General features: G+C 46.9%; 1 protein-coding gene across 4 annotated transcripts in view; it reads left to right on the top strand.

The window, feature by feature from the left end:
* The window catches only part of DDX60 (DExD/H-box helicase 60), a 646,547-nt gene that overhangs the window by 156,778 nt on the left and 463,201 nt on the right, over nucleotides 1-26,568 (top strand). The window lies entirely within an intron of this gene.

The raw sequence follows: 26,568 nt of genomic DNA, 5'->3' as shown, positions 1-26,568 counted from the left end.
ACTGCTTTGGGGATCGCAATTTGCGGTCCCCAATGTACGGGCAACATCCGTGCGGCGGCCGGGACAGATCCAGACCCATTCAACTTGAATGGGTCTGTGATCCATCCGCACCGCAAAAAAATAGAACATGTTCTATCTTTTTGCAGTGCGGAGGCCAGAAACACCATGGAAGCACTCCTTAGTGCTTCCGTGGGGCTCAGATCCGTGCTTCCGTTCCGCATCTCCGTGATTGTGGACCCATTCAAGTAAATGCCGCAATACGGCCAAAGACCCACAAAGGCAAAAATACTGACGCCCGTGTGAAAGAGGCCCTAAGAAAAAGTATATATCCAACAAGTTTCTCTATACAATGGGCAATTTCACACAAGCGTATTCAGTGAGAAATGCGCTGAGTGTGTCAGGTATTTCCCGTCCTGAATGCTGCTCCTATGACGTGGACCCACTGCATTACAATGATGTATATTGCTGTGTATTCCTGCCCAACCTCAACTTTAAGGCCTCTTTCACACGGGCGTCAGTATTTTTGCCCGGATAAGAGGCGGGTGCGTTGCGGGAAAATGCGCGATTTTTCCGCGCGAGTGCAAAACATTGTAATGCGTTTTGCACTCGCGTGAGAAAAATCGCGCATGTTTGGTACCCAAACCCGAACTTCTTCACAGATGTTCGGGCTTGGGATTGATGTTCTGAAGATTGTATTATTTTCCCTTATAACATGGTTATAAGGTAAAATAATAGCATTCTGAATACAGAATGCAGAGTATAATAGTACTCGAGGGGTTAAAAAAAATAAAAAAGTTAACTCACCTTATCCTCTTGATCGCGTAGTTCCCGGTCCCATCTTTACTAGCTGTGGGCTAAATGACCTGTGGTGACGTCAGATCACATGCTCCAATCACATGGTCCATCACCATGGTGATGGAGCATGTGATCTGACATCACCACAGGTCCTTTAGCCCACAGCTAATAAAGAAGGGACCGGGAACTACGCGATCAAGAGGATAAGGCGAGTTAACTTTTTTATTTTTTTTAACCCCTCGAGTACTATTATACTCTGCATTCTGTATTCAGAATGCTATTATTTTCCCTTATAACCATGTTATAAGGGAAAATAATACAGTGAATAGACTGTCACCTAAAACCCATGCGTGAAAATCGCACCGCATCCGCACTTGCTTGCGGATGCTTGCGATTTTCACGCAACCCCATTCATTTCTATGGGGCCTGCGTTACGTGAATAACGCAGAATATAGAACATGCTGCGATTTTCACGCAACGCATAAGTGATGCGTGAAAATCACCGCTCATGTGAACAGCCCCATAGAAATGAATGGGTCAGGATTCAGTGCGGGTGTAATGCGTTCAACTCACGCATCGCACCCGCGCGGAATACTCGCCCGTGTGAAAGGGGCCTAAAGGGGTTATCCAATTTCTCAAAAACACCCCACATGTGCCGGGCCCCTCACAGGTAATATACTTACCCTGCTCCCAGCGTCGCTCCTGGTCCTCGCACCTCCACTGCTGCTTCTCCCTGTACATTGAAGAAAACATCCGGTGTCGGGGGGAGCAGCCAATAGCAGACGGGGACGAGCCTCCCTAGCGTCACCCGCGATGCTAGGGAGGCTCGTCCCCATCCCCATCTGCCATTGGCAGCTCCCCTCCGACACTGGATATTTTCATCCGTGTACAGGGAGAAGCTGCAGCGGGGAGTGGGGAGCAGGGCAAGTATATTACCTGTGAGGGGCCCCTAACAATTCGTACTGACAGCTTTATGTGAGTATGAATCATTAGAGTTGAGGTCAGGAAGGAACACAATACCTCTGACACATGGAGCGCATTTCTCGCACTGAATACGCTTGTTCCGTTCCGTTTTTTGCATTTCTTTTTTATGGGTCCGCAAAAAAACCTGAAGTTACTCTGTATGCATTCCGTTTCCATTTTTCCGTATTTATGTTCTGCTAAAAGATAGAACTTGTCCTATTATTGCCCGCAAATCACGTTCCGTGGCTCCATTCAAGTCAATGGGCTGTAAAAAAAAACTGATACGGAATGCATCCATATGTCTTCCGTATCCGTTCAGTTTTTGCGGAAACTTCTATTGAAATTTTTTTTTTTCAATGTAATTACTGTATACTGTATATGACATGCAAAAAACGGATCACTACAGAAACCATACGGAAACGGAAGCGGAATGGAAAAGGAAACACTACTGAAACAAAAAAACTGAAAACCGGATCTGTTTAAAACGGACCGCAAAAAAATACGGTCATGGCCGGGCCTAAACAAGGCCTGAATGTCCAGGCAACTTTTTGTGATTTTTGTGCACGTGGTGGTTTAGTGACTCTTACTTTTTTATTTGTTTGACTACCAAAATAATTTATGCTATTTTATTTCTTTAAAGGACTTTTTTAGAGATTTTTTTTTTCTTTTTTTAGGTTTAATTTGGAGGAAAACCACTTATTCTTAATAAAAAAACTAATTCTCTTTAATCATAGCTTTTTATTTCTTAAATATTAAAACTGACACAAAAACGTATTATTGTAATGGGTTCCCTAATTTGTGATGATCGTTTTGATATATAACATGTGTAGGTTTGATTGAACGGGGCAACTATGGTGACGGTTTCTGTTGGCTACTGCATTTTTATATATATATATATATATATTTATATATATTTTTTTACTTATATTTTTAAAAGACCTCTGGAGGACACAGCCTTTATTTTATTTTTTTACCTTTTTTTCACAGGAGACCCAGTTACAGGGGAAAACAGCCCCTGTGGGGGCATTACACACAGGCAGAGCTGATCAGGGTCTCCTTAGATCCTGCAGCTATGCTCCTGCCCCTGACACCCCCAGCGGTCATGTAACCGCTAGGACTAACAGAAGAAGTGCCTCGGCCGCTTCCTGCTCTCCCCCCTGCGATCCTGCATGGATCTTCTGCTGGCACAGGAGTAGGAAGAAGCGGTAATAAACCACTCCTGTCTTCTCCTCAGGGTCCCTGCTGTGTTTGTCAGCCAAGACCCGACCTGCTCCTGCTAGATTGCAGGAGCTTTAATCCCATTGTTGACCAGCACTGGGATTAAAGCGCTGCCTGCATGTGTATATACGTGCTATCTGCACAGGGCATGTGCAGATAGCACGTATATACCCAGTGGGCAGTCGGGAAGGGGTTAAAGAACATGTGCACGAATAATTGTAGTTACAAGCTGAATCATGAAGTTATTGCACACAGACCATACATCATTAGTAAATTGTAATATGTTTTTTGGAAATTAACCCACAAGAATTGTCACTAGCAGTAAATGATTAGTTCAAAATCTGCTCTAAATGGGGTTGGCTTCTGCTGGACCATTGTGGCCAATTACTGTGTCAAACCCTGTCTCACAGGATGATCTTCCGGCACTCTGGTAGGCAAGTTCCTCCCAGCATGGGTGAAACTTGCCTACTAGAGGGATCTCTTCCCTCCTGTTAGTTACCCAGGTCCAGGGGTACACCTTGCCTTTCTGCTGCCTGAGGCGAAAATTGAAATGGTGCCCCCCATACCAAATTGTCAACCTAACCTACGAACATTACATACAGCAATGCAAAACATACACGGTAATACATTGCCACATACGTTCATTTAACATCTCCTCTGATGTTCTCTGTCCTCATCTCCATTCGAACCAGACTGCCATAATGATTTCTTTCAGCCATCTCTTGTCACGGCAGAAACAATAAGACGTCTTAGTTTCCTACTTTTCCATCATCCTCCCACCTTCTGAACACCCCATCCTACTACCCTCATTACTGTGCCGCTGTGCTCTCTAGTATTTTACTACAGAAACAGTCCCTCGGAAAATACAAGTACCAGTTAGATGGTGCCTCCTGCAATAATTATTGGCACACAGTTCCCTAAAAAATAACTGTGGCCAGCAAATAGTGCCCCTGAAAGTAATAGTGCTATAAACATAGTGTCCCCCAAAAATAATTGTGCTAAGCGATACTGTGCCAGTGTCCCCCCCATTGTAATAGTGTTCCCAAAAGTCCCACCAATGTAATAATTCTCTGCCAAAGTTCACTTAGTAGTAATAGTGACCCTAAATTTGCCCCAACAGTAATAATGCCCCCACTGTGCCCCAGAAGTAATAATTCTCCAATAGTGGCCACACAAGTAATTATGTTCCCCATAGTCCCCCAGTAGTAATAAAGCTCGCCATAAAGCCTCATTCACACGTCAGTATTTTGGTCAGTGATTTCCATCAGTGATTGTGAGCCAAATCCAGGAGTGGAGCTTCCATAGACATAAGGTATAAAGGAAAGATCTGCACCTGTTCTGTGTTTAGAGCCACACCTGGTTTTGGCTCAAAATCACTGATGGAAATCACTGACCGAACACTGATGTGTAAATGAGGCATAATTCTCCCATTAGTAATAATTCTCCTTATAATGTGTGCCAGTAGAAAAAAATGACACTCACACCGTACGCCAGTCCCAAAAATTCCTCCTTATAAGGTATACAATTAGAGATGAGTGAATTTCATATTTTGAAATTCGTTCATGCTTCGTTTACTGGTAAAAGGTGAATTGCGTTATGAATTCCGTTACCACGGACCATAACGCAATTCTATGACGGAATGCATAATGGAAACGGGATCGATCCATTATGCAGCCCATAGACTTCTATTATGGCATAATGAATAACGGAATGCCTCTAAAGGCACTCCGTTATGCATTCCATCATAGAATTGCGTTGTGATCCGTGGTCCGTGGTAACCATACCAGTAAACGAAGCATGAACGAATTTCATAACAGGAAATTCACTCATCTCAACTTATAATATGTGCCCCCATTGGAGCCAATGTCCCCATAGTGCCCCAATAATGTTTGCCAATGCCCCCTTCTGTGTACCAGTACAAAAATACCCCCTCTTAGTGGCCCCAGTTGAGCTAATGTCCCCATAGCGCCCCACCATAATGTATGACAGTACAAAATACCCCTATTTAGTGCACACAGTAGATGCCTCCATAGTGCTACATTCCCCCTTTCCTCATAGTAGCCCAACTGCATGGCACCCAATTAAAAAAATAAACTAAAATACTTACCTCCATGCATCTGTCAGCGATGCAGTGCAGTCCTCTTCCGGCCTGTGTTCTACGCTGTATGCTGCCTGGCTCAGGCAGCACGATGATGATGACATCATTGTGACGCCTGCGCCGGTCTCTGTTAGACTACAGGTTTGAAACCTGAAGCCTATCGGAGAGAAAGAGGCATGGAGACATCAACAGCGATACAGTTGAATATAGAGAGATGAGCGCTTCGATAATGGAAGCACTCATTTCCCTCGACCCTGTCGCCGCCTCCACCTGTCTCCGGGGTTGCACTGCCTGAGACTGTCTCCCCTTGCCTAATTGGTAGTTTGCCTCTGCCCAGTTCCAAAACAATATGGCCTCTTTCACACGGGCGTCCCGGATTTTCTCCGGATGCGTCGCTTGTGCATTGCGGGAAAACCATGCGAGTAGGCACGCAATTGCAGTCAGTTTTGACTGTGATTGCGTTCCGATGTTCAGTTTTTTCCGTGCAAGTGCAATGCGTTTTGCACGCGCGTGAGACAAAACTGACTGTGGTACGCAGACCCGAACCCGGACTTCTTCACTGGAGTTCGGGTTTGGGTTAGGTGTTCTGTATATTTTATTATTTTCCCTTATAACATAGTTATAAAGGAAAATAATAGCATTCTTAATACAGAATGCTTACTAAAATGTTGCTTGAGGGGTTAAAAAAAATAAAAAATTAACTCACCTCATCCTGTTGTTTGCGCAGACGGCATTGTCTTCTTTCTTCATCTTTCAGGACCTGGAAAAGGATCTTTGATGACGTAATCGCGCTCACCACGTGGTGAGCGCAGGTCCTGCTGAATGAAGATAGAAATCATCAAAGGTCCTTTTGCAGGTCCTGAAAGAAGAAGAAAGAAGACTATGCCGGCTGCGCAAACAAAAGGATGAGGTGAGTTAATATATATATTTTTTTAACCCCTCATGCTAAATTTTAGTAAGCATTCTGTATTAAGAATGCTATTATTTACTTTTCGTTCCATTCCGTTTTTCCGTTCCGTATTTCCGTATGGCATATACAGTATACAGTAATAACATAGAAAAAATTGGGCTGGGCATAACATTTTCATTAGATGGTTCTGCAAAAACGGAACGGATACGGAAGACATACAGAGTACATTCCGTATGTTTTCCGTTTTTTTGGCGGACCCATTGGCTTGAATTGAGCCATGGAACGTGATTTACGGGCAATAATAGGGCATGTTTTATCTTTTAACGGAAAAATGGAAATACTAAAATGAAATGCATACGGAGTACATTCCGTTTTTTTTTGCAGAACCATTGAAATGAATGGTTCCGTATACGGAACGCAAAAAAACGGCCCGTATACAGAACGCAAAAAACGCTTGTGTGAATGAGCCCTAAAGCTGTAGCGGTGATGTGCAGGTATACGGCATGTGACATGAATTTGTCTAAAACACAGAAGAGATGCAAATCTTTCCATTTCTATTTCCTTATTCTCTGTAGGTTTCACTCCATGCTTTTTGGCTTACAGTATACTACTGATGCAAAATAGTGATGTCCCGAATTATTCGCCGGCGAATAGTTACCGGCTGCAGGCGAACATATGCGATGTTCGGTCCGCCCCCTATACATCATCATTGAGTAAACTTTGACCCTGTGCCTCACAGTCAGCAGACACATTCCAGCCAATCAGCAGCAGACCCTCCCTCCCAGACCCTCCCACCTCCTGGATAGCATCCATTTTAGATTCATTCGGAAACTGCATTCACAGTGAGAGGAGGGACAGTACTGCTGCTGCTGATTCAATAGGGAAAGCGTTAGCTAGGGCATTGTTCTGTGTCCACAGACTCATCTGCTGTAAGGACAGCGTCCTGACAGCACCCCAAAAAGCCCTTTTCAGGGCTGGTACATCAGTGTGCTTTATTATAATTTTTTTTCATATATATATATTGCAGTGGCCTGGCTGCCCGTGTGTGAGAGGCTGCAGGCTCAGTCATAGACAGCACTGTGTGCACAGTGCACACCATTCATACAGGGTGTGACAGAAAATACCTCGCAGATAAAAAAAAATGATATTTAATATTTTTCTAATCACATTTGCAAGCCCGTGTGTGTTAGGCCCACACATACTGTATTGTGCCCACTGGCTAGTGGCTAGGCCTGCACTCATACCGTTACAGGGTGTCATTCACACAAATACCTTGCAGAAAAAAAAATCTATTTAAAATTTTTCTGTGATCTAATCACATTTGCAAGCCCGTGTGTGTCAGGCCCACACATACTGTATTGTGCCCACTGGCTAGTGGCTAGGCCTGCACTCATACCGTTACAGGGTGTCATTCACTGAAATACCTTGCAGGAAAAAAAATTATATTTCACATTTTTCTGTGATCTAATCACATTTGCAAGCCCGTGTGTGTCAGGCCAACACATACTGTATTGTGCCCACTGGCTAGTGGCTAGGCCTGCACTCATACCGTTACAGGGTGTCATTCACTCAAATACCTTCCAGGAAAAAAAATATCTATTTAAAAATGTTCTGTGATCTAATCACATTTGCAAGCCCGTGTGTGTCAGGCCAACACATACTGTATTGTGCCCACTGGCTAGTGGCTAGGCCTTCTCTCATACCGTTACAGGGTGTTATTCACTCAAATACCTTGCAGGGGGAAAAAATTCTGTTTACAATTTTTCTGTGATCTAATCACATTTGCAAGCCCGTGTGTGTCAGGCCAACACATACTGTATTGTGCCCACTGGCTAGTGGCTAGGCCTGCACTCATACTGTTACAGGGTGTCATTCACTCAAATACCTTGCAGAAAAAAAAAATTCTATAAAAATTTTTTCTGTGATCTAATCACATTTGCAAGCCCGTGTGCGTCAGGCCAACACATACTGTATTGTGCCCACTGGCTAGTGGCTAGGCCTGCACTCATACCGTTACAGGGTGTCATTCACTCAAATACCTTGCAGGAAAAAAGAATTCTATTTAAAAAATTTCTGTGATCTAATCACATTTGCAAGCCCGTGTGTGTCAGGCCCACACAGACTGTACTGTGCCCACTGCCCACCACTTATATAGGGTGGCACAGTACCTTGCACGCATAGTAACACTTATCTAATAAAAAATGACAGGCAGAGGCAGGCCATGCCGCAGGGGCCGTCGTGTTCGTGGTGCTGTGATTTCCACTGGCCCTAGAATAATGCCCAGTGTTCAGAGGCCACGTACCCTGAACCCAAAAAATTCGGAGAAAATAGTTGACTGGCTTACACAGGACACCCAATCTTCAACAGCTTCCGCTAAGAACCTTGACGCACCATCCTCCTCCAGCTCAGCTTTGGTCACCTGCTCTCAAGTTACCACTCTCCCCCCCGCCGCCACCACCACCACTACCACCACAGCCACCACAGCCGCTTCACTTGATCCCTCAGAGGAGTTATTTACACATCAGTTGGATGAAATTAGTGATGCGCAACCATTATTGCCAGGGGATGTAGATAACAGGGATATGTCTCAGTCAGGCAGCATTACACACATGGACGTACAGTGTGATGATGATGATGATGTTGTACCCGCTGCTGCTTCCTTTGCTGAGGTGTCAGATACAAGTGAAGTGGTTGATGATGACGATGTGTCCGTGAATGCCACGTGGGTGCCTGCTCGAAGAGAAGAAGAAGAGGGGGAAAGTTCAGAAGGGGAGACAGAGAGAAGGAGGAGATGAGTTGGAAGCAGGGGGAGGTCATCGCAAGGAGCTAGTGGCACAGTCAGACAGCATGTATCGGCACCCGGGGTCAGCCAGACAGCACGCCAATCAACGCATGCTGTTGCCTCCACCAGAATGCCGTCATTGCAAAGCTCAGCAGTGTGGCATTTTTTTTGTGTGTCTGCCTCTGACAACAGCGATGCCATTTGCAACCTGTGCCAAAAAAAACGGAGTCGTGGGAAATCCAACACCCACCTAGGTACAACTGCTTTGCGAAGGCACATGATCGCACATCACAAACGCCTATGGGATCAACACATGATGACGAGTAGAAGCAGCACACAAGCTCAAAGCCACCATCCTCCTCCTGGTCCAGCATCTTCAGCCACGTCAACCATTGCTGTCCTCCTTGCCCCCTCTCAACCACCCGCCACTCCGCCTCTCACCTTGAGCAGTTCCATCTCATCTGCCCACAGTCAGGGGTCTGTAAAGGAAATGTTTGAGCGTAAGAAGCCAATGTCACAGAGTCACCCCCTTGCCCGGCGTCTGACAGCTGGCTTGACGGAACTCTTAGCCCACCAGCTTTTACCATACCAGCTGGTGGAGTCTGAGGCCTTCAAAAAATTTGTCGCTATTGGGACACTACAGTGGAAGGTACCCGGATGATTTTTTTTTTCTAACAAGGCAATCCCAAACCTCTACTCAGTGATTGAAAAGGAAGTCATGGCATCTCTGGCATACAGTGTTGGGGCAAGGGTCCATCTGACCACTGATACCTGGTCTACAAAGCACGTTCAGGGCAGGTATATCACCTACACTGCGCATTGGATGAACATGCTGACGGCTGCCAAGCATGGAATGCATGGCTCTGTAGCGGAGTTGGTGACACCGCCATGACTTGCAGGCAGACCTACTGCCACCTCCTCTACTCCTCCTACTCCATCCTCTTCCATAACCTCCTTGGCTGAGTCCTCTTCTGCTGCGGCGTCTGGCTGCACATCAACTGAATCCTCCCAACTCCCCAGGGGCTATTCCACATCCCGGATACGACAGTGTCACGCTGTCTTGGGGTTGCCTGAAAGCCGAGAGCCACACCAGACCAGCACTCCTGTCCGCCCTGAACGCACAGGTGGATCAGTGGCTGACCCCGCACCAACTGGAGATCGGCAAAGTGGTGTGTGATAGGGATGAGCGAACTCGAACTGTATAGTTCGGGTTCGTACCGAATTTTGGGGTGTCCGTGACACGGACCCGAACCCGGACATTTTCGTAAAAGTCCGGGTTCGGGTTCGGTGTTTGTCGCTTTCTTGGCGCTTTTTGAAAGACTGCAAAGCAGCCAATCAACAAGCGTCATACTACTTGCCCCAAGAGGCCGTCACAGCCATGCCTACTATTGGCATGGCTGTGATTGGCCAGTGCAGCATGTGACCCAGCCTCTATTTAAGCTGGAGTCATGTAGCGCCGCACGTCACTCTGCTCTGATCAGTATAGGGAGAGGTTGCAGCTGCGACGTTAGGGCGAGATTAGGCAGTGATTAACTCCTCCAAAACACTTCATTCAGAGATCGATCTGCAGCTGTGGATGATTGAACTGCTGCTATTGAATTGCTCACTGTTTTTAGGCTGCCCAGAGCGTTTTTCAGTCACTTTTTTCTGGGGTGATCGGCGGCCACTTTGTGTCTTGTGGTGCGCCAGCACAAGCTGCCACCAAGTACATTTAACCCTCAATAGTGTGGTTGTTTTTTGGCTAAATCCTACATCAGAGTGAAGCTGTCACACCAAGTGCATTTAACCATCAATAGTCTGGTTATTTTTTGGCCATATACTACATCAGGGGCAAGCTGTCACCAAGTGCATTTAACCCTCAATGGTGTGGTTGTTTTTTGGCTAAATCCTACATCAGGGTCAAGCTGTCACACCAAGTGCATTTAACCAGCAATAGTGTGGTTATTTTTTGGCCATATACTACATCAGGGGCAAGCTGTCACCAAGTGCATTTAACCCTCAATGGTGTGGTTGTTTTTTGGCTAAATCCTACATCAGGGTCAAGCTGTCACACCAAGTGCATTTAACCATCAATAGTCTGGTTATTTTTTGGCCATATACTACATCAGGGGCAAGGTGTCACCAAGTGCATTTAACCCTCAATAGTGTGGTTGGTCAAGCTGTCACACCAAGTGCATTTAACCATCAATAGTGTGGTTATTTTTTGGCCATATCCCAGTCTAATTCTGTCAGTAAACGTATACCTGTCACCCAGCGCCTAAATAATAGGCCTCAAATTTATAGTCAGCTAAATCTGTGGTTATTGCTGTGGCTGGTCAAGTTATTTAGTGTCCGTCAAAGCACAGTTTTTGTTCTGGGTTGAAATACAATTCCCAATTTAGCAATTTCCTAATTTAGTGGTTTCTGCTGTATCAGAGCTACTTTAAATCTATCCCTAAAAGGGTATATAAGATTCAAGGTGCACATAGGGTCATTCTGAATAACTTCACACACACGCTACTGTGCATTTCCAAGTCTAATTCTGTCAGTAAACCTATACCTGTCACCCAGCGCCTAAATACTAGGCCTCAAATTTATATCCAGCTAAATCTGTCGTTACTGCTGTGGCTGGTCAAGTTATTTAGTGTCCGTCAAAGCACAGTTTTTGTTCTGGGTTGAAATACAATTCACAATTTAGCAATTTCCTAATTTAGTGGTTTCTGCTGTATCCAAGCTACTTTAAATCTATCCCTAAAAGGGTATATAAGATTCAAGGTGCATATAGGGTCATTCTGAATAACTTCACACACACGCTACTGTGCATTTCCAAGTTTAATTCTGTCAGTCAACCTATACCTGTCACCCAGCGCCTAAATACTAGGCCTCAAATTTATATCCAGCTAAATCTGTCGTTACTGCTGTGGCTGGTCAAGTTATTTAGTGTCCGTCAAAGCACAGTTTTTGTTCTGGGTTGAAATACAATTCCCAATTTAGCAATTTCCTAATTTAGTGGTTTCTGCTGTATCAGAGCTACTTAAAATCTATCCCTAAAAGGGTATATAAGATTCAAGGTGCACATAGGGTCATTCTGAATAACTTCACACACACGCTTCTGTGCATTTCCAAGTCTAATTCTGTCAGTAAACCTATACCTGTCACCCAGCGCCTAAATACTAGGCCTCAAATTTATATTCAGCTAAATCTGACGTTACTGCTGTGCTTGTATTAGTGTAATACGGTACCTAAATAGATAGCCAGATAGTGTTAGGTGTCTGTAAAAAAAGGCCTGAATTTGAATTCAATACATTGGGCCAAATAATATTTTTCTTATTGTGGTGAACGGTAACAATGAGGAAAACATCTAGTAAGGGACGCGGACGCGGACATGGTCGTGGTGGTGTTAGTGGACCCTCTGGTGCTGGGAGAGGACGTGGCCGTTCTGCCACAGCCACACGTCCTAGTGTACCAACTACCTCAGGTCCCAGTAGCCGCCATAATTTACAGCGATATTTGGTGGGGCCCAATGCCGTTCTAAGGATGGTAAGGCCTGAGCAGGTACAGGCATTAGTCAATTGGGTGGCCGACAGTGGATCCAGCACGTTCACATTATCTCCCACCCAGTCTTCTGCAGAAAGCGCACAGATGGCGCCTGAAAACCAAGCCCATCAGTCTGTCACATCACCCCCATGCATACCAGGGAAACTGTCTGAGCCTCAAGTTATGCAGCAGTCTCTTATGCTGTTTGAAGACTCCGCTGGCAGGGTTTCCCAAGGGCATCCACCCAGCCCTTCCCCAGCGGTGGAAGACATAGAATGCACTGACGCACAACCACTTATATTTCCTGATGATGAGGACATGGGAATACCACCTCAGCATGTCTCTGATGATGACGAAACACAGGTGCCAACTGCTGCGTCTTTCTGCAGTGCGCAGACTGAACAGGAGGTCAGGGATCAAGACTGGGTGGAAGACGATGCAGGGGACGATGAGGTCCTAGACCCCACATGGAATGAAGGTCGTGCCACTGACTTTCACAGTTCGGAGGAAGAGGCAGTGGTGAGACCGAGCCAACAGCGTAGCAAAAGAGGAAGCAGTGGGCAAAAGCAGAACACCCGCCGCCAAGAGACTCCGCCTGCTACTGACCGCCGCCATCTGGGACCGAGCACCCCAAAGGCAGCTTCAAGGAGTTCCCTGGCATGGCACTTCTTCAAACAATGTGCTGACGACAAGACCCGAGTGGTTTGCACGCTGTGCCATCAGAGCCTGAAGCGAGGCATTAACGTTCTGAACCTTAGCACAACCTGCATGACCAGGCACCTCCATGCAAAGCATGAGCTGCAGTGGAGTAAACACCTTAAAAACAAGGAAGTCACTCAGGCTCCCCCTGCTACCTCTTCTGCTGCTGCCGCCTTGGCCTCTTCTGCTGCTGCCGCCTCGGCCTCTTCTGCTGCTGCCGCCTCGGCTTCTTCCTCCGCCTCTGGAGGAACGTTGGCACCTGCCGCCCAGCAAACAGGGGATGTACCACCAACACCACCATCTCCGTCACCAAGCATCTCAACCATGTCACACGGCAGCGTTCAGCTCTCCATCTCACAAACATTTGAGAGAAAGCGTAAATTCCCACCTAGCCACCCTCGATCCCTGGCCCTGAATGCCAGCATTTCTAAACTACTGGCCTATGAAATGCTGTCATTTAGGCTGGAGGGCACAGACAGCTTCAAACAGCTCATGTCGCTTGCTGTCCCACAGTATGTTGTTCCCAGCCGCCACTACTTCTCCAAGAGAGCCGTGCCTTCCCTGCACAACCAAGTATCCGATAAAATCAAGTGTGCACTGCGCAACGCCATCTGTGGCAAGGTCCACCTAACCACAGATACGTGGACCAGTAAGCACGGCCAGGGACGCTATATCTCCCTAACTGCACACTGGGTAAATGTAGTGGCGGCTGGGCCCCAGGCGGAGAGCTGTTTGGCGCACGTCCTTCCACCGCCAAGGATCGCAGGGCAAGATTCTTTGCCTCCTGTTGCCACCTCCTCCTACTCAGCTTCCTCCTCCTCTTCTTCCACCTGCTCATCCAGTCAGCCACACACCTTCACCACCAACTTCAGCACAGCCCGGGGTAAACGTCAGCAGGCCAATCTGAAACTCATATGTTTGGGGGACCGGCCATACGCCGCACAGGAGTTGTGGCGGGGTATAGAACAACAGACCAACGAGTGGTTGCTGCCGGTGAGCCTCAAGCCCGGCCTGGTGGTGTGCGATAATGGGCGAAATCTCGTTGCAGCTCTGGGACTAGCCGGTTTGACGCACATCCCTTGCTTGGCGCATGTGCTGAATTTGGTGGTGCAGAAGTTCATTCACAACTACCCCGACATGTCAGAGCTGCTGCATAAAGTGCGGGCCGTCTGTTCGCGCTTCCGGCGATTACATCCTGCCGCTGCTCGCCTGTCTGCGCTACAGCGTAACTTCGGCCTTCCCGCTCACCACCTCATATGCGACGTGCCCACCAGATGGAACTCCACCTTGCACATGCTGGACAGACTGTGCGAGCAGCAGCAGGCCATAGTGGAGTTTCAGCTGCAGCACGCACGGGTCAATCGCACTGTGGAACAGCACCACTTCACCACCAATGACTGGGCCTCCATGCGAGGCCTGTGTGCCCTGTTGCGCTGTTTCGAGTACTCCACCAACATGGCCAGTGGCGATGACGCCGTTATCAGCGTTACAATACCACTTCTATGTCTCCTTGAGAAAACACTTAGGGCGATGATGGAAGAGGAGGTGGCCCAGGAGGAGGAGGAAGAGGGGTCATTTTTAGCACTTTCAGGCCAGTCTCTTCGAAGTGACTCAGAGGGAGGTTTTTTGCAACAGCAGAGGCCAGGTACAAATGTGGCCAGCCAGGGCCCACTACTGGATGAGGATGAGGAGGAGGTGGAGGAGGATAAGGATGAAGCATGGTCACAGCGGGGTGGCACCCAACGCAGCTCGGGCCCATCACTGGTGCGTGGCTGGGGGGAAACGCAGGACGATGACGATACGCCTCCCACAGAGGACAGCTTGTCCTTACCCCTGGGCAGCCTGGCACACATGAGCGACTACATGCTGCAGTGCCTGCGCAACGACAGCAGAGTTGCCCACATTTTAATGTGTGCGGACTACTGGGTTGCCACCCTGCTGGATCCACGGTACAAAGACAATGTGCCCACCTTACTTCCTGCACTGGAGCGTGATAGGAAGATGCGCGAGTACAAGCGCACGTTGGTAGACGCGCTACTGAGAGCATTCCCAAATGTCACAGGGGAACAAGTGGAAGCCCAAGGCCAAGGCAGAGGAGGAGCAAGAGGTCGCCAAGGCAGCTGTGTCACGGCCAGCTCCTCTGAGGGCAGGGTTAGCATGGCAGAGATGTGGAAAACTTTTGTCAACACGCCACAGCTAACTGCACCACCACCTGATACGCAACGTGTTAGCAGGAGGCAACATTTCACTAACATGGTGGAACAGTACGTGTGCACACCCCTCCACGTACTGACTGATGGTTCGTCCCCATTCAACTTCTGGGTCTCTAAATTGTCCACGTGGCCAGAGCTAGCCTTTTATGCCTTGGAGGTGCTGGCCTGCCCGGCAGCCAGCGTTTTGTCTGAACGTGTATTCAGCACGGCAGGGGGCGTCATTACAGACAAACGCAGCCGCCTGTCTACAGCCAATGTGGACAAGCTGACATTCATAAAAATGAACCAGGCATGGATCCCACAGGACCTGTCCATCCCTTGTGCAGATTAGACATTAACTACCTCCCCTTAACCATATATTATTGTACTCCAGGGCACTTCCTCATTCAATCCTATTTTTATTTTCATTTTACCATTATATTGCGAGGCAACCCAAAGTTGAATGAACCTCTCCTCTGTCTGGGTGCCGGGGCCTAAATATATGACAATGGACTGTTCCAATGTTGGGTGACGTGAAGCCTGATTCTCTGCTATGACATGCAGACTGATTCTCTGCTGACATGAAGCCAGATTCTTTGTTACGGGACCTCTCTCCTCTGCCTGGGTGCGTGGGCCTATATATATGACAATGGACTGTTACAGTGGTGGCTGACGTGAAGCCTGATTCTCTGCTATGACATGCAGACTGATTCTCTGCTGACATGAAGCCAGATTCTCTGTTACGGGACCTCTCTCCTCTGCCTGGGTGCCTGGGCCTAAATATATGACAATGGACTGTTACAGTGGTGGCTGACGTGAAGCCTGATTCTCTGCTATGACATGCAGACTGATTCTCTGCTGACATGAAGCCAGATTCTCTGTTACGGGACCTCTCTCCTCTGCCTGGGTGCCTGGGCCTAAATATATGACAATGGACTGTTACAGTGGTGGCTGACGTGAAGCCTGATTCTCTGCTATGACATGCAGACTGATTCTCTGCTGACATGAAGCCAGATTCTCTGTTATGGGACCTCTCTCCTCTGCCTGGGTGCGTGGGCCTAAATATATGACAATGGACTGTTACAGTGGTGGCTGAAGTGAAGCCTGATTCTCTGCTATGACATGCAGACTGATTCTCTGCTGACATGAAGCCAGATTCTCTGTTACGGGACCTCTCTCCTCTGCCTGGGTGCCTGGGCCTAAATATATGACAATGGACTGTTACAGTGGTGGCTGACGTGAAGCCTGATTCTCTGCTATGATATGCAGACTGATTCTCTGCTGACATGAAGCCAGATTCTCTGTTACGGGACCTCTCTCCTCTGCCTGGGTGCCTGGGCCTAAATATATGACAATGGACTGTTACAGTGGTGGCTGACGTGAAGCCTGATTCTCTGCTATGACATGCAGACTGATTCTCTGCTGACATGAAGCCAGATTCTCTGTTACGGGACCTCTCTCCTCTGCCTGGGTGCCTGGGCCTAAATATATGACAATGGACTGTTACAGTGGTGGCTGACGTGAAGCCTGATTCTCTGCTATGACATGCAGACTGATTCTCTGCTGACATGAAGCCAGATTCTCTGTTACGGGACCTCTCTCCTCTGCCTTGGTGCCTGGGCCTAAATATATGACAATGGACTGTTACAGTGGTGGCTGACGTGAAGCCTGATTCTCTGCTATGATATGCAGACTGATTCTCTGCTGACATGAAGCCAGATTCTCTGTTACGGGACCTCTCTCCTCTGCCTGGGTGCCTGGGCCTAAATATATGACAATGGACTGTTACAGTGGTGGCTGACGTGAAGCCTGATTCTCTGCTATGACATGCAGACTGATTCTCTGCTGACATGAAGCCAGATTCTCTGTTACGGGACCTCTCTCCTCTGCCTGGGTGCCTGGGCCTAAATATATGACAATGGACTGTTACAGTGGTGGCTGACGTGAAGCCTGATTCTCTGCTATGACATGCAGACTGATTCTCTGCTGACATGAAGCCAGATTCTCTGTTACGGGACCTCTCTCCTCTGCCTGGGTGCCTGGGCCTAAATATATGACAATGGACTGTTACAGTGGTGGCTGACGTGAAGCCTGATTCTCTGCTATGACATGCAGACTGATTCTCTGCTGACATGAAGCCAGATTCTCTGTTACGGGACCTCTCTCCTCTGCCTGGGCCTAAATATCTGACAATGGACTGTTACAGTGGTGGGTGACGTGAAGCCAGATTCTCTGCTATGGGACCTCTCTCCAATTGATATTGGTTAATTTTTATTTATTTTATTTTTATTTTTATTCATTTCCCTATCCACATTTGTTTGCAGGGGATTTACCTACATGTTGCTGCCTTTTGCAGCCTTCTAGCTCTTTCCTGGGCTGTTTTACAGCCTTTTTAGTGCCGAAAAGTTCGGGTTCCCATTGACTTCAATGGGGTTCGGGACGAAGTTCGGGTCGGGTTCGGATCCCGAACCCGAACATTTCCGGGAAGTTCGGCCGAACTTCTCAAACCCGAACATCCAGGTGTTCGCTCAACTCTAATGTGTGACAATGGAAGCAATTTGTTGTAGGCATTGAATTTGGGCAAGTTATCACATGTGCCGTGCATGGCACATGTGTTGAATCTCATCGTACAACGCTTTGTGTCTAAGTACCCAGGCTTACAGGACGTCCTCAAGCAGGCCAGGAAGGTGTGTGGCCATTTCAGGCGTTCCTACACGGCCATGGCGCACTTCAGCGCGACACGTTGGAATTCAACACTCCTAATGCTCGACCGCCTGCTCCAACAAGAAACAGCCGTCAACGAGTATTTGTATGACCGGGGTGCTAGGACAGCCTCTGCGGAGCTGGGAATTTTTTTGCCACGTTACTGGACGCTCATGCGCAATGCCTGTAGGCTCATGCGTCCTTTTGAGGAGGTGACAAACCTAGTCAATCGCACCGAAGGCACCATAAGCGACCTCATCCCATTTGTTTTCTTCCTGGAGTGTGCCCTGCGAACAGTGCTGGATCAGGCTGTAGATGAGCGTGAAGAGGAAGAGTTGTGGTCACCATCCCCACCAGAAACAGCCTTGTCATCATCGCTTGCCGGACCTGCGGCAACGCTGCAAGAGGAGTATGAGGAAGAGGAGTCAGAGGAGGAACGTGGCTTTGAGGAGGAGGAAGACCAACCACAGCAGGCATCCTAGGGTGCTCGTTGTTGTCACCTATCTGGGACCCGTGGTGTTGTACGTGGCTGGGGGGAAGAACAGACCGTCAATGACATCAGTGAGGAGGAGGAACGGGAAATGAGTAGCTCGGCATCCAACCTTGTGCAAATGGGGTCTTCCATGCTGTCATGTCTGTTGAGGGACCCTCGTATAAAAAGGATGAAGGAGAACGACCTGTACTGGGTGGCCACGCTACTAGACCCCTGGTATAAGCAGAAAGTGTCGGAAATGTTGCCAAATTACTGGAAGTCAGAAAGGATGCAGCAGTTCAAAACCAAACTAAAAAATATGCTTTACACAGCTTATAAGGGGGATGTCACAGCACAACGGGAATCTAACTGGGGAAGAGGTGAAAGTAATCCTCCTCCTACCACGACCACGGTGGCAAGGACAGGACGCTTTACAGATGTATTGTTGATGGAGGACATGCAGAGCTTTTTCAGTCCTACACATCGCCACAGCCCTTCGGGATCCAGCCTTAGAGAACGACTGGACCGACAGGTAGCAGACTAACTCGCCTTAACTGCAGATATCAACACTCTGAGGAGTGATGAACCCCTTGACTACTGGGTGTGCAGGCTTGACCTGTGGCCTGAGCTATCCTAGTTTGCGATAGGACTTCTGGCCTGCCCCGCTTCAAGTGTCCTGTCAGAAAGGACCTTCAGTGCAGCAGGAGGCATTGTCACTGACAAAAGAAGTCGTCTCAGTCAAGAAAGTGTTGATTACCTCACCTTCATTAAGATGAATGAGGCATGGATCCCGAAGGGACTGACAGTAGGGGATACGTTTAACTAACAAAAGGCCTGATGACATGCCTTGGCCTCAAAATGGTCCCCACGCTGCTGTATTTAATGTCTGCATACCGGATGACTTTTGTGAATTCTCCGCCACCAACTAGGGTTCAAGCCGCAATGTTTTAGTCACCTTTCTGCCTTGAAAACATAAATTTTTCCGGCCGCTGCTACAACAACGGCTGCAACAATAACATTGTTTTTCAGGCATGTGTACATGCCTAATTTTTCTGGCCTCTGGTGCTGCACTGTGGCTGCAAAAACAAAACAAAAAAAAAAGGCACATACAAGTGTCAATTCCCCTTCGTGATCGTTACCTTGTTGTGGTGAAGGGGCTTGCGTATCACAATGAAGCGATCATCACCTCTATGAGTGTGTTGGCAATGTTGCCACACCCCAGATGATAAGGCCGTTGCTTCATTATGATCAGACCAAAAGCAATCGGGACGGCTGGATGTTTTTTCATAGAAAGTTTTTAAAGTTGTATGGGTGGGTTTTTAATACATAAAATAAAAAAATCATAATAAAGTCTCTTAATAGTTTATTAGAAATAATGCAGACAATTAAAAAAATACCCATCAATTCCAATACAAAGCAAGTACAAAGCTCAGAACTAAATTATTCCAGGATGTCGTAATGGTTCGTTAATTCGACAATGGTTAATCAATTCGACACACGTCCCCGGATAGGGGACGTAACAGGGATTAAACTGATAGGAATAGTACTAGTTAAGACACCACTCATATAGGGTGTCACAGCACATTGCTCCGTGCACGCACAGTGCCCCAACTTGGGAGTAAGAGGACCGACCAAGCTGCTTTTTCCATCTCCCGGTTCCTAAAATCAATTCAGTTTGGTGTATCAGAGTTTGGTCTGTCACTGTGAAGGCAGTCGAAGGTACCCGGCCTAAATTTTTTTGCACAAAAGGCAATCCCACCCTGATATGGGATTAAGCTGATGAGAATAGTACTACAGAAAATAGCACTCATATCGGGTGTGACAGTAAATTGCACGGCGCAGACGCAGTGACCGTGGCGTGGATTCAAACAAAGGGGAGGGAACTATTGTGGCCAGAAAGAGTCCCTGTGGGTTTTAAAATTTGCCTGCCTATAGAAGTCAATGGCGGTTCGCGAACATTTGTAGAAATACGCGTTCGCCGTTCGCGAACGGAAAATTTTATGTTCGCGACATCTCTAATGCAAAATACTTACCAAATACTGACCATGTGAAAGTGGCCTAAAAGCATTTTACACTTTCATATAAATAATGCGCAATCACTGTGTAAATGAAAACTTGTACAACTTTCTAATATACTGTTGGGGGAATTTATCACACCCTGCACTCCAGAATTCTGTCTTCAAATAGTCACTTAATAGGAAGTTTGCAAATTTTTAGATCCGTTGCGCAAACATTTTGCAACACCATTCTCTCCAGTTTAGAAAAATGGGTGGAAAGTGTATGTGGTTAGGTACAGTCAGGTCCATAAATATTGGGACATTGACACAATTCTAAGATTTTTGGCTCTATACACCACCACAATGGATTTGAAATGAAACAAACAAGATGCGCTATAACTGCAGACTGTCAGCTTTAATTTGAGGGTATTTACATCCGAATCAGGTGAACGGTGTGGGAATTACAACAGTTTGCATATGTGCCTCCCACTTTTTAACCACTTCAGCCCCGCTAGCTGAAACCCCCTTCATGACCAGAGCACTTTTTACACTTCGGCACTACACTACTTTCACCGTTTATCGCTCGGTCATGCAACTTACCACCCAAATGAATTTTACCTCCTTTTCTTCTCACTAATAGAGCTTTCATTTGGTGATATTTTATTGCTGCTGACATTTTTACTTTTTTTGTTATTAATCGAAATGTAACGATTTTTTTGCAAAAAAATGAAATTTTTCACTTTCAGCTGTAAAATTTTGCAAAAAAAACGACATCCATATATAAATTTTTCGCTAAATTTATAGTTCTACATGTCTTTGATAAAAAAAAAAATGTTTGGGCAAAAAAAAATGGTTTGGGTAAAAGTTATAGCGTTTACAAACTATGGTACAAAAATGTGAATTTCCGCTTTTTGAAGCAGCTCTGACTTTCTGAGCACCTGTCATGATTCCTGAGGTTCTACAATGCCCAGACAGTAGAAAAACCCCACAAATGACCCCATTTCGGAAAGTAGACACCCTAAGGTATTCGCTGATGGGCATAGTGAGTTCATAGAACTTTTTATTTTTTGTCACAAGTTAGCGGAAAATGATGATGATTTTTTATTTTTATTTTTTTCTTACAAAGTCTCATATTCCACTAACTTGCGACAAAAAATAAAAAATTCTAGGAACTCGCCATGCCCCTCACGGAATACCTTGGGGTGTCTTCTTTCCAAAATGGGGTCACTTGTGGCGTAGTTATACTGCCCTGGCAATTTAGGGGCCCAAATGTGTAAGAAGTACCTTGCAATCAAAATGTGTAAAAAATGGCCTGCGAAATCCGAAAGGTGCACTTTGGAATATGTGCCCCTTTGCCCACCTTGGCTGCAAAAAAGTGTCACACATCTGGTATCGCCGTACTCAGGAGAAGTTGGGGAATGTGTTTTGGGGTGTCATTTTAAATATACCCATGCTGGGTGAGAGAAATATCTTGGCAAAAGACAACTTTTCAAATTTTTTTATACAAAGTTGGCATTTGACCAAGATATTTTTCTCACCAAGCATGGGTATATGTAAAATGACACCCCAAAACACATTCCCCAACTTCTCCTGAGTACGGCGATACCAGATGTGTGACACTTTTTTGCAGTCAAGGTGGGCAAAGGGGCACATATTCCAAAGTGCACCTTTCGGATTTCGCAGGCCATTTTTTACACATTTTGATTGCAAGGTACTTCTTACACATTTGGGCCCCTAAATTGCCAGGGCAGTATAACTACGCCACAAGTGACCCCATTTTGGAAAGAAGACACCCCAAGGTATACCGTGAGGGGCACGGCGAGTTCCTAGAATTTTTTATTTTTTGTCGCAAGTTAGTGGAATATGAGACTTTGTAAGGAAAAAAGAAAAAAAAAGAAAAATCATCATTTTCCGCTAACTTGTGACAAAAAATAAAAAATTCTAGGAACTCGCCGTGCCCCTCACGGAATACCTTGGGGTGTCTTCTTTCCAAAATGGGGTCACTTGTGGCGTAGTTATTTTTTTGTATAAGTTAGCGGATATAGATTTTTTTTGTTTTTTTCTCACAAAGTCTCACTTTCCGCTAACTTAGGACAAAAATTTCAATCTTTCATGGACTCGCCATGCCCCTCACGGAATACCTTGGGGTGTCTTCTTTCCGAAATGGGGTCACATGTGGGGTATTTATACTGCCCTGGCTTTTTAGGGGCCCTAAAGCGTGAGAAGAAGTCTGGAATATAAATGTCTAAAAATGTTTACGCATTTGGATTCCGTGAGGGGTATGGTGAGTTCATGTGAGATTTTATTTTTTGACACAAGTTAGTGGAATATGAGACTTAGTAAGAAAAAACAAAAACAAAAACAAACAAAAAATTTCCGCTAACTTGTGCCAAAAAAATGTCTGAATGGAGCCTTACAGGGGGGGGGTGATCAATGACAGCGGGGTGATCAATGACAGGGGGGTGATCAATGACAGGGGGGTGATCACCCATATAGACTCCCGGATCACCCCCTGTCATTGATCACCCCCCTGGTAAGGCTCCATTCAGACGTCCGTATAATTTTTACGGATCCATGGATCGGATCCGCAAAACACATGCGGACGTCTGAATGGAGCCTTACAGGGGGGTGATCAATGACAGGGGGGTGATCAATGACAGGGGGGGTGATCACCCATATAGACTCCCTGATCACCCCCCTGTCATTGATCACCCCCCCTGTAAGGCTCCATTCAGACGTCCGTATGATTTTTACGGATACATGGATCGGATCCGCAAAACACATGCGGACGTCTGAATGGAGCCTTACAGGGGGGTTATCAATGACAGGGGGTGATCAGGGTGATCACCCCCCTGTCACTGATCACCCCCCCCTGTAAGGCTCCATTCAGACGTCCGTATGATTTTTACGGATCCATGGATACATGGATCGGATCCGCAAAACACATGCGGACGTCTGAATGGAGCCTTACAGGGGGGTTATCAATGACAGGGGGTGATCAGGGTGATCACCCCCTGTCACTGATCACCCCCCCTGTAAGGCTCCATTCAGACGTCCGTATGATTTTTACGGATCCATGGATACATGGATCGGATCCGCAAAACACATGCGGACGTCTGAATGGAGCCTTACAGGGGGGTGATCAATGACAGGGGGGTGATCAGGGAGTGTATATGGGTGATCACCCGCCTGTCATTGATCACCCCCCTGTAAGGCTCCATTCAGACGTCTGCATGTGTTTTGCGGATCCGATCCATGTATCCATGGATCCGTAAAAATCATGCGGACGTCTGAATGGAGCCTTACAGGGGGGTGATCAATGACAGGGGGGTGATCAATGACAGGGGGTGATCAGGGAGTGTATATGGGTGATCACCCGCCTGTCATTGATCACCCCCCTGTAAGGCTCCATTCAGACGTCCGCATGTGTTTTGCGGATCCGATCCATGTATCCATGGATCCGTAAAAATCATGCGGACGTCTGAATGGAGCCTTACAGGGGGGTGATTAAAGACAGGGGGGTGATCAATGACAGGGGGTGATCAGGGAGTGTATATGGGTGATCACCCGCCTGTCATTGATCACCCCCCTGTAAGGCTCCATTTAGACGTCCGCATGTGTTTTGCGGATCCGATCCATGTATCCATGGATCCGTAAAAATCATGCGGACGTCTGAATGGAGCCTTACAGGGGGGTGATCAATGACAGGGGGGTGATCAATGACAGGGGGTGATCAGGGAGTGTATATGGGTGATCACCCGCCTGTCATTGATCACCCCCCTGTAAGGCTCCATTCAGACGTCCGCATGTGTTTTGCGGATCCGATCCATGTATCCATGGATCCGTAAAAATCATACGGACGTCTGAATGGAGCCTTACAGGGGGGTGATCAATGACAGGGGGGTGATCAATGACAGGGGGTGATCAGGGAGTGTATATGGGTGATCACCCGCCTGTCATTGATCACCCCCCTGTAAGGCTCCATTCAGACGTCCGCATGTGTTTTGCGGATCCGATCTATGTATCCATGGATCCGTAAAAATCATACGGACGTCTGAATGGAGCCGTACAGGGGGGTGATCAATGACAGGGGGGTGATCAATGACAGGGGGTGATCAGGGAGTGTTTATGGGTGATCACCCGCCTGTCATTGATCACCCCCCTGTAAGGCTCCATTCAGACGTCCGCATGTGTTTTGCGGATCCGATCCATGTATCCATGGATCCGTAAAAATCATACGGACGTCTGAATGGAGCCTTACAGGGGGGTGATCAATGACAGGGGGGTGATCAATGACAGGGGGTGATCAGGGAGTGTATATGGGTGATCACCCGCCTGTCATTGATCACCCCCCTGTAAGGCTCCATTCAGACGTCCGCATGTGTTTTGCGGATCCGATCCATGTATCCGTGGATCCGTAAAAATCATACAGACGTCTGAACGGAGCCTGACAGGGGGGTGATCAATGACAGGGGGGTGATCAATGACAGGGGGGTGATCAGGGAGTTTATATGGGGTGATCATGGGTGATCAGGGGTTCAAAAAGGGTTAATAAGTGACGGGGGGGTGTAGTGTAGTGTAGTGTTTGGTGCGACTTTACTGAACTACCTGTGTCCTCTGGTGGTCGATCCTAACAAAAGGGACCACCAGAGGACCAGGTAGGAGGTATATTAGACGCTGTTATCAAAACAGCATCTAATATACCTGTTAGGGGTTAAAAAATTCGGATCTCCAGCCTGCCAGCGAGCGATCGCCGCTGGCAGGCAGGAGATCCACTCGCTTACCTTCCGTTCCTGTGAGCGCGCGCGCCTGTGTGCGCGCGTTCACAGGAAATCCCGGCCCTCGCGAGATGACGCGTATATGCGTCGTCGTGCGCAGGGCTGCCGCCTCCGGACCGCACATCTGCGATAGGCGGTCCGGAGGCGGTTAAGGGACCAAAAGTAATGGGACAGAATAATAGTCATAAATCAAACTTTCACTTTTTAATACTTGGTTGCAAATCCTTTGCAGTCAATTACAGCCTGAAGTCTGGAACGCATAGACATCTCTGGTGATACTCTGCCAGACCTCTACTGCAACTGTCTTCAGTTCCTGCTTGTTCTTGGGGCATTTTCCCTTCAGTTTTGTCTTCAGCAAGTAAAATGCATGCTCAATTGGATTCAGGTTAGGTGATTGACTTGGCCATTGCATAACATTCCACTTTTTTCTCTTAAAAAACTCTTTGGTTGCTTTTGCAGTATGCTTTGGATCACTGTCCATCTGCACTGTGAAGCACCGTCCAATGAGTTCTGAAGCATTTGGCTGAATATGAGCAGATAATATTGCCAGAAACACTTCAGAATTCATCCCGCTGCTTTTGTCAGCAGTCACATCATCAATAAATACAAGAGAACCAGTTCCATTGGCAGCCATACATGCCCACGCCATGACACTACCACCATCATGCTTCACTGATGAGGTGGTATGTTTAGGATCATGAGCAGTTCCTTTCCTTCTCCATACTCTTCTCTTCCTATCACTTTGGTACAAGTTTATCTTGGTCTCATCTGTCCATAGGATGTTCTTCCAGAACTGTGAAGGCTTTTTTAGATGTCGTTTGGCAAACTCTAATCTGGCCTTCCTGTTTTTGAGGCTCACCAATGGTTTACATCTTGTGGTGAACCGTCTGTATTCACTCTGGTGAAGTCTTCTCTTGATTGTTGACTTTGACACACATACAACTACCTCCTGGAGAGTGTACCTTGATCTGGCCAACTGTTGTGAAGGGTTTTTTCTTCACCAGGGAAAGAATTCTTTGGTCATCCACCACTGTTGTTTTCCGTGGTCTTCCAGGTATTTTGGTGTTGCTGAGCTTACCGGTGCGTTCCTTCTTTTTTAAAATTTTCCAAACAGTTGTTTTGGCCACGCCTAATGTTTTTGCTATCTCTCTGATGAGTTTGTTTTGTTTTTTCAGCCTAATGATGGCTTGCTTCACTAATAGTGACAGCTCTTTGGATCTCATCTTGAGAGTTGACAGCAACAGATTCCAAATGCAAATAGCACACTTGAAATTAACTCTGGACCTTTTATCTGCTCATTGTAATTGGGATAACGAGGGAATAACACACACCTGGCCATGAAACAGCTGAGAAGCCAATTGTCCCATTACTTTCGGTCCCTTAACAAGTGGGAGGCACATATGCAAACTGTTGTAATTCCTACACCGTTCACCTGATTTGGATGT

This window comes from Bufo gargarizans, chromosome 1, assembly GCF_014858855.1.
Source record: "Bufo gargarizans isolate SCDJY-AF-19 chromosome 1, ASM1485885v1, whole genome shotgun sequence".
In the NCBI taxonomy this organism is placed as follows: Eukaryota; Metazoa; Chordata; class Amphibia; order Anura; family Bufonidae; genus Bufo; species Bufo gargarizans.
The sequence above is the reverse complement of the archived record's forward strand: the minus strand, read 5'-3'. Positions and strand labels throughout refer to the sequence as shown.